Here is a 15,779-nt window from a genome sequence, read left to right as displayed (position 1 = left end):
TAGGATAAGAAGATTGTAAGGGATAGCCCTAATGAGTATGCATGAGAGACTAGCTCTAATGGAGGTGTCAGGCATCAAATCTACCCCCATGCATATCTATTAGGGCTATCCTCAAAACCTAACTGGCCTGGTGGTCATTCATGACAGAGTTGGGAACGACTTTTGTAAAGCATATGAAACAGCAATGTAGCTCAGTGAAGCACCTAATGAATAAAATATATTCAGAAACACAAACACACTGCCAGCTATATATTTAATTAATTTGATTGATTTTATTGTAAAAAATCCATTGGCTTGCCGTTGCACATTCCTCAAAACCCCTCTCCCCCTTCTAATAGATGGAAAAATGCATAATACATGGTGCAAATAGATGGCAGAGTTTCACCTTTGTGGAGTGAGACAAATGTCCAGGGTGCAAATAGATGGCAGAGTTTCCACCTCCAAGGCAAATGTCCAGGGTGCAAATAAATGGCAGAGTTTCCACCTCCAAGGCAAATGTCCAGGGTGCAAATAGATGGCAGAGTTTCCATCTCTGTGAAGTGAGACAAATGTCCAGGGTACAAATAGATGGCAGAGTTTCAGTGGCTTGCAATTGGAGTGGTGAATGAAGGTGGCAACATGGCTCCTAGGATGTTATGTCTCCTGGAGAGCTGCAGATCTTTGGTGGGTTGTAATAGTTATTATCCAACTATGATGCTCTCTATGGGAGTTGAAGCTGATGAGGATTGGATTGGCACTCAGGCCAGGAGGCTATCTGGATGAAAGATCTGCAATGACTGAACCGTGATATAGAGGCTGTGGCGTGTACATGCGGAGGAGGTCCAGCGGAGCCACAGGGTCCTGGGTGTGTGTTACAAGGACATAGTGGGTCCTAATGGGGTCCCTTTCCATTTCCCTGGCCACGGCCATGGCCCTGACAATGGGCATGGGTGGCCAGGGGGGACCCTGCCTGGTGGGGGCCTGGCTGGAGGAGGGCTGGGAGGTGGCTTGAGCTCCAGGATCCCCAGGAGAGTGAGTCTGGATGATGAGCTGGGGAAGAAGGTTTCTAAGAATGCCACACATGTCCTCCAGAGCACGGTGTGTACCAGCCTGCTTTGCTACCAAGGAGGCCAAGTGCTGGTTTGTGGTTTGGGCCTCCCTGGTGAGGACACATGTGGATTCTTTAATCTCAGCCACCTCCCTAATGAGCACGCCCTGTCTATGGTGGATATTGCACCCAACCTCCACCATTAGATGGGTGTGCTCATCAGGGGGGCCTCCAGCTCATCACCCTGATGGAAATCCTCTTCTTCCTCCCCGAGGGCTCCGACCTCAACCATCTCTTCGTCCCCCTCCAACACTTCCCCCTCCTCTGCTGCCCTGTCCTCATCGTGGGAATGAAGGGGGGGGGTGCTGGTTGTGTGGTTTGAGGAGGAGGGGTGGCGCGGGATGATCTGGCCTCTTCCTCCTCTTCTTCCCCTTCATCCCTAGCAGCAGAAGGAGGATGGGACGCCTCTGCAAAAGATAAGAAAATACACATTTGTATCAGTTGAAAGGGGTTACATCTGAGAACATCATTTAAATTGCATCACAGGTCACAATACTATATATCTTGGCATCTGGCCATTTACAAAGTATCATGCAGGCTAAGATATGGAACATAGGCAACTTATTCCACATGTTAGGCTGGCAAGAGTATAAAAACAGGCAATGGCTTTTATTGTATTACTATGAGTTGCATTAGTTGTATTGCACTGTCGTAGTATTGAAAATTAAAAAGAATTTTTTTTAAAAAGGCAATGTAAAGTGTTTGTACCTTGGCGCCCCTGGGAAGTATCAATACCTCCCACAACAGGTGCTGTTCCAGGACCCATTTTGTCCATCACCTCACTCTCCAGGACAGTCAGTTGGAGGTCGCCGCAAGGACTCTGCGCATTCATCAGTTCTTGCTTCTGCCGGACCTCTCTCCGCAGGGTACACCACCATTTTTTCAGAGCCTCTATATCACAGCCCTAATGGTGAACTGCATCCATGTCATTGCAGATTCTCCTCCAGATAGCCTGCTGGCCTTCCGTGCCAATCCTATCGGCTTCCCTCCCAAAGAGAGCATCATAGTTGGCCCCGACTTCGGCCACAAGGATCCGCAACTCTCCAGGCAGAAAATTCGATTTCCTTTTGGCAGCCATGTTGTAAACTACAGCCAGCTTTCTAAGCTACTTATAGAGAACACTTTCACACACACTCCCATAGGACACCCAATGAGGTGTGGTGGGTGTGGTAGTAGGCGGAACAAACGGCGCCCAATGAGCATTATTACCGCTTCCTGCCAAAACCTGAGCGTGGATGACGTCAGACGCCACATAGGCGCGCATGGGTTTAAGAAGGTCCAGGTGAGTATGGTTTTTCCTTTCTATTCTGTTCTATTGTTTATGCTGACTTTTGAGACCTTACTCTTTCTCATAGTCTTTTAACCTTTTCTTTCCTATATCTGCCCCCAACTCTCTCTTCCACAGAGCCATTAGCAACTATAGTAATTTGTAATAGATGTCTTTCTAAAATGTTTTTTTTATCTTTTCTAGAAGTGGCCTCACACCACCAGCTTGCTAGCAGCTCAGATAGCAAGTCCAGGTGAGAATGATATATTGCAAGCTACTTAGGTGTCCTTATGGCAAAAAAAAACAAAAAAAAAAAAACAACAGGCAGAGATGACTTCTTTTTGTGGACTTCAATTCTGTGTTATTGCTTATAATGGTTCTCCTTGTACTTTTTGGTACTCCTGATATCTCTCACAATTCTCTCTCCATTCCACAGGGCTGACAAAATGAGTGATATGAAATTCAGTCCAGATGTGTTTGTTGCAACAGCACCCATACTGTTAGAAACTTTGGTGCCAGCAAAATGGATCTGTAAGTAAAATGAATGTGTTCACACACCTGAGAGGTTTTACTCATAATGTGCATATGCCTGCCTGCATCCAGTGCTTCCAGGCGATCTTAGACTCGCCAATTTGAATCTTGGAGTTTAGCCTTAAGGATTGACACATGGATTTCTCTACTGGAATTTCTGTTAAATTGTTAATAAATTTCAAGGTTTTCCAGGTGTCAAATAAAATACTATTAACATAACTAGGTAAGTTGATACTCAATACATGAGACAAGCGTAATGGGGACATAAGTTGCCACTCTAAATACAACCAATCAGGAAGATGTTCCATGAGCTCAGGAAGGATTCAATACATACCCTGACATAGTATATAGGCCTTATGGTACCTATAAAAGTTTGGGAAATTTACCCCACCTGCCGCAATTGGTTTTTGAACAGATACTAAAGCAATTCTAGCAGTTTTACCTAGCCAAATAAATTTGGTATGAATGCTATTCAACTTCTTGTAAAAAGACCCCTGAAAATAAACTGGCAACATACCCATTTGGTAGCAAACCACAGGCAAAATCATCATCTTAACTCTTTGGACTCTCCCCCACCAAGATAGATGTAATGGGTTCCATTGCTCACACATTTCTGAGACCTTTAGCAATAAGGATTTTTCATTTACTTTCATCGTCTTTTAATTTAAATACCTAAATATTTTATACCCTCTTCCTTCCAAAGAATAGGGAATGAGTCAAATAATCCTTTTGGACAGTGCACATTTAGCGGAAGAACCTCCAATTTACTCCAATTTATTTTATATTCAAAATAAGTCAATCAAATTTAGTAAATGTGGGATGGTAGATTCAGGATTCCTCAAATGAAGCAAAATATCATCTGCATAAGCAGAGACCTTATATTCCCGTATAAGGAATACCCTGTATCTCCTCTGCCTGTTGAATAGCCAAAAGCAAGGGTTCCAGAACAATATCAAAAAGCAAAGGGGATAGTGGACACCCTTGTCTAACTCCCCTCTCCAGACGAAAACCTTCTGAAAAAGTATTATTTATATATAATCTGGCAGAAGAGGAACTATACAAGGTTTGAATCATTTGTATAAATCCTGAACCAATACCAAACCAATCCATTGCTTGATACATGAAGGTCCATTCCACTCTATCAAAGGCATTTTCTGCATCCAAGGACACAGAGAAGGCCGGATCATCCATGGCTTTCGTCAAATTTAACATATGAAAAGCCAGTCTGGTGTTATTTGAAGAATGTCTTTGAGCAACAAACCCCGTTTGGTGCAAACCGATGATATAAGGGCTAAGCGTAAAGCCAATAATTTAGCCAGAAGCTTTCCATCTACATTAATCAAAGAAATGGGCCTGTAATTTGAAACCAACATGTGATCTTTATTTGGCTTTGGTAAAACTATAGTTAAAGATTCTGCCATAGTACCTGTAATACAACCTTTAGTTAGTTGTGCCTGATATAAATTTAATAGATGAGGTAATAGGGTAATTTGGAATGATTTATAGAACTCTACAGTGAAACCATCATCACCTGGAGCGGATCCAACTCTGAGGGTCTTTGAAGTTGCTTGAAGTTCTGTTAGTGATATAGGTGCCTCTAGATTTCCTTTTAAATGCTCGGGAATTTTTGGTTCCTTAATTAACTTTAAAAACTCTAAACCCTCAAGTTCCTTATTTGAATAAAGCTCAGAAGAATATAAAGCTTTATAAAAATTCAAAAATTATTTAAAAATAGTTCCAATTTGAGAATGAGTATCCCCCTTCTCATCTGTGATAGCCACAATTTTTACTTTTCTTTTTTTTTTTTTGCTTTAAGGTAATTAGCTAATAATCTTCCCACTTTATTCAAGTTTCCATAATATAGAGCCTGTTGAGAAAACAAATCTTTCCTAGCCAATTGAGAGGAAATCTCATTGTATTTATTTTTAGTTAATAAGAGGCCTGTAAAGTAATTTGTTCCCATTTCGAGGCCAATTGTAACTCCAAGGGCTCCTTTTACAAAGGTGCGCTAGGGCCTTAATGCGCGGAATAGTGTGCGCTAAAATGTTACGCGTGCTAGCCGCTACCACCTCCTCTTGAGTAGGTGGTAATTTTTCAGCTAGCGTACGCAAAAAACGCTAGTGCACCTTCATAAAAGGAGTCCCAAATCTTTAATATTTTGTTTCAAATTAGAAAATTCCATTTTAAGTTGTTTCCTAATGTATGCCAAATATGATATAATTTGCCCCTCATTGTAGCTTTAAAAGCATCCCACATGTTTCTAAAGAGATTTCCCCTGTGGCATTTTTAATTGAAATTTCTCAAGAAAGTTTGAATCTACAAGCAAAGTATTATTAAATCTCCAAACAGGTCTATTACAATCTTGTTCAGCAAGTTTGAATTCAATCCAAACTCCAGCATGATCTGATAAAGCGATTGAGCCTATGCTGGCTTTTGTAACCTGCTGAATTAGTTGATCTGAAACAAAAATATAATCTATTCTTGAAAATGATTTATGTACTTGGGAGCAGAATGAGAATTCCTGAACATTAAAATGAAGAATCCGCCATATATCTTTCAAACCACAGGACTGCACTAAATTATCTAATCTCATTGATTTTATTAACTTACTGGGTTGTTTTGTCCAATAATGGGTCCATAACAGCATTGAAGTCCCCAGATACTATTAAATTAGAAAAAGCCAGTGGTAGAATCAGCTGTTGAAGAGTTTAAAAAAATTCTGCCTGGTTCAAATTAGGGGCATACGTATTAAAAAGTGTCAGGATATCTTTCCCTGAGCTCATGTGCACCTGAATCCATTGTCCTATGGGATCTGCTGATAGTACTCTAAATGTAGCTGAGCATTTTCTATTTGCCAGGATAGCCACTCCAGCCTTCTTTCCTACAGCAGGAGCGATAAAACAATACTTAACCCACCCCCTTCCAACTTTTTTGATTCAATGGCAGACAGGTGAGTTTCCTGTACAAAGTATATATCTGCTCCCGGCTGTTTTAAGAAATTAAGGTTTTTTTTTCTTTTAATTGGATGGTTGAGCCCATTGATGTTCAAAGAAAATATTTTTTAAAGCCATTTTAATTGGTTATACCATGCTATTAAATACACTACTATTTTCCCTTTAAATATATAACAAGATAAAAGTTTCCCACACATCCAAGGACCCAATATAATCCCCATCCCCTCCCCCCAACCCCCTCCCATAAAGTATCTCTTAAACTTGGGAGCACTCATGACAGCCAGCAACCAACCTCCTCCCCCAGACAATCTATAAATACCCTAAACATAATTCCCCTAAGTATTATTTTCATTATTTAATTATCATAGTAATCTGATGACCATTCTATAACCCCTTTACTAATAAAATAAATATTTAATTCATGAAACAATTTCCTACCTTGATATAACCTATCATATTATTTATATTATAAGTAATCATATTAATAAATAGAATAGAAACCACAGAACAAATTACATATGCTGATAGATCCATGCAATCATATAATTACTTAGGAATAAAGTCATTTATCTCTTATAATACTACCACTACCATATCATTGCAATGTCGACAGAATCAAAATTCATTAATACAAATAGAATTCTTATTATTAAAATTGTTTTCCCCATTCATACCAAAAACCAAACATACCATCTTACCATTCTTACCCAGCACCGTATTAATTTATTTGCCACTCATACTTTCCATTATATATGAACATATAATCTCAAAATACTCCACTTCATGCTTCAAAATTATTCCAGACCCTAGGCTTCCCCTTCCTATCTAAAGCCAAACATGCTATCTTACCATTCATACCTTTTCCCCTTTTATATATCCTATTAAACTATTTAAATCCTGCCCAATGAATAAATTCAAGTTTCAAGTTTATTAGGTTTTTATATACCGCCTATCAAGATTATCTAAGCGGTTCTACAATCAGGTACTCAAGTATGTTTCCCTACCTGTCCCGGTGGGCTCACAATCTATCTAGCGTACCAGAGGCTATGGAGGACTGAGTGACTTGCCCAGGGTCACAAGGAGCAGCACGGGGTTTGAACCCACAACCCCAGGGTGCCGAGGCTGTAGCTCCAACCACTGCGCCACACACTCCTCTCAGTTAATAACGAACTTTACTCTATAAAGCATTTCAGAAAGTCAACTGATGGAAGAGGGAACCCTTATAACAGTGACAAAATCCTTCTCCCACATCAGCAAGAGTACAACAAAATGCCATAAAGTGCCCATTTCAGGAGAAGGAACAAGCACAGAAGGACCTCTTGAGCAGACTCACATCATTTCTTCATCCTCTCCTACTGAACCTTAAAAAACATTCCAATATATTCATGGAGACCTGCAAATTTCTGATAAAAGTCAATGCCATACAGCTTGTGCAGCAAGTGTTGGCACATGAATCAGTGGCCCCTGAAGGAGGCCACAGCTGCGAGCATCATATCTTATCAGCCCAGATGCATCTACTAAAGAAGGAGTTCTCTGAAGCTGTAAAGAGTCCACCGGAGGCCACCCAGATCGACCACCAGAATCCCGACGCTTGGGTTCTGACCGGGCACCCACACCACCCGAATGACAACAAAACAGAGGTAAAAGCATGCCAAGAGCACACTGTCAGTTTTGTAACTGATGTTTCTGAGATGCATCTGGTCTATTTGCGCCTGGGCTCCCTGCATCTGCAGGATGGCGAGTATAAAAAGGCAAAGTACATCTACCTGCTGTCTTGTAAGAACTCGCCATCCTTCCTTTCATGGAATCACTTGCTACAGGCTAGAAGAGTTTACGGAGGCAAAAGACGCACTTACAGAGACCGATACCCTGAACAACAAGAATGCAGAAGTATGGGGATACCTGGCTCTTGTCTGCTTGAACACTGGGAGGCAGCTGGAAGCAGAGCAGTCCCACAAGCACTTAACAAAGTTAAATCTCCATAACGAAGACGCACTGCAGGAAACTCACAATATGCAACAGTGACCTCTTATTCCATGACCCCGGAAGCACACCGAGACTCTGCCCCCACCACCAGACACACCAAGCACTAGTGCAGCCCCTCCATACATGTTCCTAACCAATCACCCGTCTCCAAGACAAACAACAGTCTTCCTCTGCAGCGCTGATCCCAGTGAGTGAACTGCTCAGGAGTCAAAAGCAATTCCAAGATCGATGTTGTTCGTTGAAAACTCAAAAACCCAGAGTCCATGAAGGCATTCCGGAGAGAAGAGCGGAGCAGAGGTAAGTAATGCCATCTCTCAGCGTTCCATGCCTCATTCTGATGATCCACCATCCTTCTTTAGAGTGTTCCGACCATCACCGTTGAAAGAATGAAAGAACCCCATTCAAATTATAACTGATTAAACAATTTGAGGGCAAAAACAGCAAAGGAACATTTAAAAGTAAAATAAAATAAAATAAAGAAAAAACAACTTCTTACAAAGCGTATATCTCCAAATTCTTATTAAAAAGTAAAGGATAATGTTTTGATTTAAATCACATCACCCTCATCTTTAGGACATTCCATTTGTCTGATGATTAATATAATCTTGTAGTTTCAACGGGTCCTCATAATATACTGTGTTGTTGCAGTGAATAATTTTCATCACGGAAGGGAAATATAATCCATACAATGCCCCCATTTGTTTCAACTGGGGGCGAAGTGCCAAAAATTGCTTTCTTTTATCAGCTGTGGCCTTCGCATAGTCAGGAAAAAAAGACAGTTTAGCCTCCTGCCACTTTATATTTCTGTGCTCCTTGGCTACCTTTAAAATTTCCAATACATGCGTGTATCTTAGTAACTTGAAAATTATGGGCCTGGGGTCATAAAACTTTATTGATAGCACTTTAGGAATAAAGTCTGTCAAGAAACCTGCCATATCTTGTCCCTCAATATTTTCAGGAACTCCTAGAAGCCAGAGATTATTTCTTCTTTTTCGGATTTCCAAATCCTCCAGTTTTTTTGTTATAATAAGGAGAGAATTATGATCCATCTGGAACTGGACCAGTTTTGTCTCACAGTGTGCAATTCTCTGCTCACAACTATCTAGCCTGGTATTAGATATTTGTATTTGATGGGTCAAATTTGTCAGCTCTTCCTGAAGTGAGGCTAACTTTAGAGAATTATCCTGTATCTGTTGAGAGTTATCCTGTAACATCACCTGCAGGTTTTTCATTCCTTCCATCAGCTGTTCAAGGATCTCCATAGAGTCAGATGGAGTCACTGGGGTTAGTTTTGATCTTTTGATTTTCCCCTTAGTAGTAAATACAGAATCCAGAGTTAGTTGTTTTCCTGAGGCCATTAGAAATCAAATTTGTCAAACTGAAGGGAATCAGATATTCATAAATATTCAGTGTGTATGTCCAAGGGAGGAGCTCTGCACTCACACAGCCATCCTCATCGCCTCCAAGTTCCGGAATCCTACACCCTCATTTCAAACTTTCCTATCTTGTAATTAGCATGCCTCCAAAGAAGCTGCCTAGATTCATGAAGGCTCTCAGCCGCAAGCCAAATTTCACCCAGGCTAAGGCTGAAATGTTAGTGAGGGAAGTTAACGCCCAATATGACCGCCTCTTTTCCCATAGAGGGGAAAGGCTTGGTGCTTACACTAAGGGCAGGGAGTGGGCTGCAAAAGCTGCACGCCTTAATGCAGTCCACCACCACAACCGGGATGTGGAGAACTATAAAAAAAAATGTAAGGCCCTCAAGAAAGAGGTCTATATAATGATGACAGGTAGGCCTGCTGGGGCTGGCATGTCAGACCTCACACCCATGGAGCAGCTCATCATCCGCCACATCTCGTAGCCTATTACACATGGTGTGGGCAGCTAGGACACCTCTGCAGGAGGTGATGCCACAGGTAAGTTGGATGGGGAAGGAAGCAGTCCCGTACAGCAGCTTGCACCCATTCTGTTACTTCCCCCTCCCCATTCCTAACACACCTTTCCCCTTCCCTCCCAACACTCTGTTTTCCCACTAACCTCCCACCTCTCTTCTGTTGGTGAATGCTCACCTTCAGGTATCTAGGTGTGGGTCCTTGGCATCACTTGGAAATGGTTAAACAGCACAATGGCCTCTGGTAGCTGGATATGTAGTGGCAGATAGCTGGGGGGGAGGGGGCATGACCCTGGCACTGCTTCCGACTGCCTGGAAGGGCACCTGGAGGAGAAATTACAGAAGAGTTAGTAAGTTGTGGCAGGTGAATGACATGGTCACATATGTTTTCTGTTCTAACATCTGAGGAAGAGGTAGGACCGAGTGGTGTGTAGCATGCTGTAGGGACACCAGATGCAGGAGCTGCTAATGAGAGCCAGCCTCAGGACATGCCACTAAGCAGCCAAAATCAGGATCAGCAAGCAGCACAAGAAGCTGAGGAAGCAACCACAACTGTGGTGGGGGAGTCTGAAGATGCAGCAACTCCAACTCAGATGCCCCGTTCCAATTTGCTTCCAAGTTTATTTGTATTTGATATCCTGATCATCGGCAGAGTCATCTGAGCAGTTCACAAACGAAATCATGTGCTCTTAAATATTTTCCCTACCTGTCCCAGCAGGCTCACAATCTATACAGCCCTGGCCATAACTAAGCAAAATAAACCCATATCTTTATCTGATCACTGTAGCCAGCAAGAAAATAAATGTCAAGACTGATGTCAAGGACAGAAAAATAAATCAGGAATAACGGCCCCATTTACAAAGCCATGGTAGTGAGTCCCGGAATGGCAAATGTGATGCAGCCCATAGGAATTGAATAGGCTCAGTGGCATAGTGAGGGTAGAAGGCACTCGGGGTGGTGGTACCCCCGCACCCTCCTCTCCACGCTCCCACTTCTTCCATGCCCCCCTACTTCTTCCTGCCCCCCTTACACAGTTTTGATCTCCCTCCCTACCCCCTGCCCTCTTAATCTTCACCAGCATGAGTGGCTTCTGCAAACATGCTCCTCACACCAGTGTTGGATTCCTCTGATGTCATTTCCTGGCCCTGTGACCTGGAAGTGATTCAGAGGGGAACCAGGCTGGCACAAGCAACAGGCAGAAGTTGCTTGCGCTAGCAAAGATAATACAGAGGTATGGGGTAGGGATGGTGTGAGGAAGGCATAGGGTGGCATGGTGTGGCAGGGTGGGGAGAAGAAGTGCCAGTGCCCCCACCAACTTGGCACCAGGGGCGTTCCGAACCTCTCTTAATATGCCACTGAATAGGTTGCATTGCATTTGTCATGCGGGAATCACTACTGTGGCTTTGTAAAAGGGGCCCTAAGTGTTAGAGAGAAAAGCACCTCTTACAAAATGTGTTTGTATCAGATTTCTAGAACAGATACAGATTGTTTTCAAGTGCCATTAGTTTGTGCTTAAGACATGTAAAAAGATTTCTCGAGATCGTTAACAAAGTTCTTAATTATAAGGATTTCATACTATTCAGGTACTCAGAATATAGTTGGCAATAAAGGAAGTAGTTCCTATAGCAACCAGCAGAGGTCAAGATGTGCATACTATTGAACCTAATGAAAACCATAAAACATAAACCATAAAGCTTTCTAGATGGGATTTGCAATGATGTTAGAAAGAAAGTCTATACATGTATATTTTCATTTGAATTTTCTCAGACAGCTCCATTCAAACAAATTAATATTACTGAAATAACAGGACTTCCCCTTTTTCCCTAGAATAAATATGAAATAGGCCTAAATGTATACATGATTTAAAGAACATAAACCTCAATCATGTCTTTCAGTAGTTTATATTTAAGGCTGGATTCTGTAATTAGCACCTAGAAAAGATAGGTGCTTAAAGTTAGGCATGATTGCATATCAATCACATTTAGACGCATATTAGCGGCACTTAACTTAAAATGTAGGCGCTTTTGTGACATATGTGACACCCAGGGCCCATAATGTTTTGACCCCCCCCCCCCATCTGTATGAAAAACATGATTTTTAGTAACAATCCAAACGTCACACAAGAGTATACCGAGGAAAAGGCAGCATCTTACATACTGCAGTGAGCAGTACAACATCAATACACCCATTGTAAAACTAAACAAGCCAGACTAGTACAGATCAATCCTGCACAGTCAATCCTAACAGAAAACCGTGTCTTTCGAACACACAGAACACAGAAAACACCTTCGCCTAGTATGGATTATGTAACCACAAACTAACCCCTCCCCCTTTTAACAAAACTGTAGTGTGGTTTTTAACCATGGTGGTAACAACTCTGATGCTTATAGAATTCTGAGCATCAGAGCTGCTATCACCACAGCTGGCACTAAAAAATGCTCCACAGTTTTGTAAAAGGGGGGATAAAATAGAAATACACAGACAAAGGTTAAATTGAACCAGCAAGAATTAATTTTAATCTTCTACATAGTCTCAATCTAAAATTAGATGCTGAAGCCAAGTATCTAAAGAATGGTTTCATAGAAAAAGAACAATCCAGATTAACACACAGTCTTTTAATCTGAGTTTGGAGTAGAAGAGATCTGACAAACAGCAATCAAGATAATGATAAATATGGCAGATATGTCCTAAAACCTACAACAATTTTTTATTGGCTTTTTCCTAATTACAGCATAATTCATACTATCCTTAAAAGAAAAAAAAATGTTCTATACGTCATGTGCATATATAAGACACAGCTCATTCTTTCAACAAGCCACAGACAGGCAAAATATATATGAACAAAAATCTAAAAGTAAATGCAAAATACATTTAACAGTTTTAATAGAAGTAACCTTGAGCAATTGAACATATCACTTTTTCACATAGTCCCCATGCAAGATGACACATTTGGTGTATCATCCAACTAGCTTCTGCATTCCTGCAGAGAAGAAGTTTTTCGGCTGCTCCCAAAACCACGTAAGCACCAGGCCCCTTAGGAGCTCCAAAGGAACTAAAGGAGCTTGAGACCTGCCTATTGTTTTTCTTACTTAGGTACTTTAATCTTGAAATGCCTTATGAGGAAACATAAGGGGAAAACTAAAGTACTTCTAAAATCGGTGAACCCATGCATAAACATCTGGTTTCTAAAAGGTCTCTCCTTCCCTTAGAAGTCTTTTCTTCCTCTGGTGCTTCTTTGAGTTTAGGTATTCGCTTCACCCCTTTTCCTCCTGGATTACAAGATGATCCTCCCATATTGATACTTCCTCCCAAGGAGAGATGTCTACTAAAGTATCTACTAAAATCCCCTCAGACTTGCCAAGCCCTAATGTCCCTAAGCTAAATGTGGTGAAGGAACTGGACTTGGAAATATCACATGGATTAACTGTATAAGATACTTGGAAAGTGGTTATTAGGACTGAAGGACAGATAAAGTAAACTGTTTAACAACTTAGAAACATAGAAATACAATAGCAGATAAAGACCAAATGGCTCATCCCATCTGCCCATCCACTATCCTCTCCCTAAGAGATCCCACATATTTGCCACACGCTTTATTGAATTCAGACAGTCAGTCTCTACCACATTTACCAGGAGCCTGTTCCATGCATCTACCACCCTTTCTGTAAAAAAGTATTTTCTTAAGTTAACAGAATAAGCAGACTATAATGTGTGGGTAGGGACAAAAAAAGATGGAGTTATTATTACAAGTATTGCCTTATAAAGGCAAAGAATCAACATATGAAGATATATCAGAACACTTATTTATACAGTTAATAAGTTTATCTGTTAATTTTTCAGCAGTAATACAAAATAGGATGTAGGGGTCATTACTTTATCTTTTTGAATTAAAGATTTCACAGTAGATGTCGTCACATGACGCTTACCAGTATGACTGCATAACGCGATCTCTCTCAACTCTGGGACTTTTTTTGCCTAATTAATCAGCCATATATTTTGATTTACTGCTCTAAAATTCAACAGACAGCTGGATGAACATCATGTCTACTAAAACAAATAAGCCTGATAGCGCTTTTGCAATCCACTCAGCGATGAAATGCTCAGAAAAAGGCCCTACACATGCTGCTCCCGCTGGACCTCCATGATAGCGCTGACTCTCTTGCTGAGAATATTCTACATCTTACTGACTTAATGCAGCAAAATTTGCAAACTACTTCTGAAACCAAAGCGGACATCTCTGCGATGTCCACTCGACTCACTCAATTCAATGCTCGAGTTGAGCTTCTGGAGGAATGCGCCTCTGCACATGACAAGCTCCACGTGGCTTTTCAATGTAAGTTTCACAAGCTCAATCTTTACAACTAGAAGTAGAAGATATGAATAATCGTATGCGCCGCAACAATATCCGGATTCTCAACTTACCTGAGACCACTGAAGGTAATGATCATATCTCCTTTTTGATGAATTTTCTACCGAACCTCCTACATATCCAGTTCATGCCCCCCCTAGAAATAGAGAGGGCGCATCGCATACTGACTAAACTGGCACTCTTGGACTCATCTCCTCGGCCTTTTATATTTAAGGTCCTTAGATATTCTCAAGCCTTACAAATTTTACAGACAGCAAGGAATAACTTCTCCTTACAGTTTCAGGACAAAAAGCTGTTTTTTTGTCCCTGATCTTTCTTACCCTACAGCTAAATGCAGAAAGCTCTTCCTGGATCTAAGGCACAACTAAAAGCTCTGAGTGAGGCCAGAATGAAAGTCACCTTTCAGAATAATACCAAGAATTATGATGACCCTGCAAGTCTTCAACAGTTTCTACAAGATCGACTTAATCATACCACCTGATTCTATGCACAGTTGTCTTCACTGGCATATTCTTTTTGGCTATTGTCTTGTTGTGATTTTATTACTTACTGTGAAATACTGTTCCCGTTGCTGAGCTCTGAGTTGCGCTCTGGCCTGCTGGCTGCAAGTGCCCTGAAAGTAATTTTTTCTTGCTCCTTTTTTCCTCTTGTTATAATCTCCGGTTTAGATGTACACAATAGTACATCTTTTTTTTATGTTGTTCTTTATTACCGTGTTTATACTGCATTCAACTACTAAATGCATGGAAGATTGCTCAACTTCCAAAACCACCTTAATTCATCATTTCTTTCAGAAAGAACCAGCTTCTCAACCATCCATGGATACCTTATGTTGCAAATTAAAATCACATGTTTGAACGTAAAGGACTTTGTTAACCCTGTCAAGAGGAAGAAAATTATTTTATATCTCAAACATCTAAATTCAGACATTTGCTTTTTGCAAGAGACACACTTAAATGTGTTAGAGTCTCCAAAATTGACTGGTAAACTTTTTGATCAGTGCTATACTTCTCCAGTTTTCAAGAAAAAGAACGGGGTCATCACGCTCATTCATAAGTCTTTTCCTTTTAAAATGTCATCTCAAATCTGTGACTCTGAGGGTCGATGGTCACGTCTTGAGGGCTCCATCAACAGCTCTCCCCTTACTCTTATTAATGTCTACGCTCCTAACGCGGACGATCCTCACTTTTTTGAATCCCTGAATTGTACATCTTCATCTGCGCTCATATCCCACACTATTCTGGGAGGTGATTTCAACTTTCCTTTGGACCCACTTCTGGACCGTTCCTCTCAATTTCAACCAGCCAAGCTCAATGTTCGTGCCACATTGAAATCATTAATTGCTACCAATGGGTGGTCTGATTTATGCAGACTGTTCAACCCTACCACCAAGGATTATACTTTCTATTCCAACACTCATCACTCCTACTCCAGGTTAGATTATTTCTTTGCCTCCAAGGATCTAATTCCTATATTTACCTCAGCTATGATTCAGGGGATTTCAATTTCGGACCACGTTGCGATTCAATGCTCCTTGAACTGGTCTTCAGAGCACAAATCTTCGAATCCTTGGAGACTCAATCCTTCTTTACTTCATGATGAAAAATTCTTATCATACCTCCAACAACACAGTATAAATTTCTTTGACTCCAACGAAGATCCTGCAATTTCATATATATATATATATATATGGA

General features: G+C 41.0%; 1 pseudogene; it reads left to right on the top strand.

Moving 5' to 3' along the window:
• Window positions 1-2,349: 2,349 nt before the first annotated feature.
• LOC117360402 lies at window positions 2,350-7,864 on the top strand (annotated as a pseudogene).
• Window positions 7,865-15,779: the final 7,915 nt, after the last annotated feature.

The sequence above is a fragment of the Geotrypetes seraphini genome, chromosome 5 (assembly GCF_902459505.1).
Source record: "Geotrypetes seraphini chromosome 5, aGeoSer1.1, whole genome shotgun sequence".
Taxonomy (NCBI): Eukaryota; Metazoa; Chordata; class Amphibia; order Gymnophiona; family Dermophiidae; genus Geotrypetes; species Geotrypetes seraphini.
The sequence above is the reverse complement of the archived record's forward strand: the minus strand, read 5'-3'. Positions and strand labels throughout refer to the sequence as shown.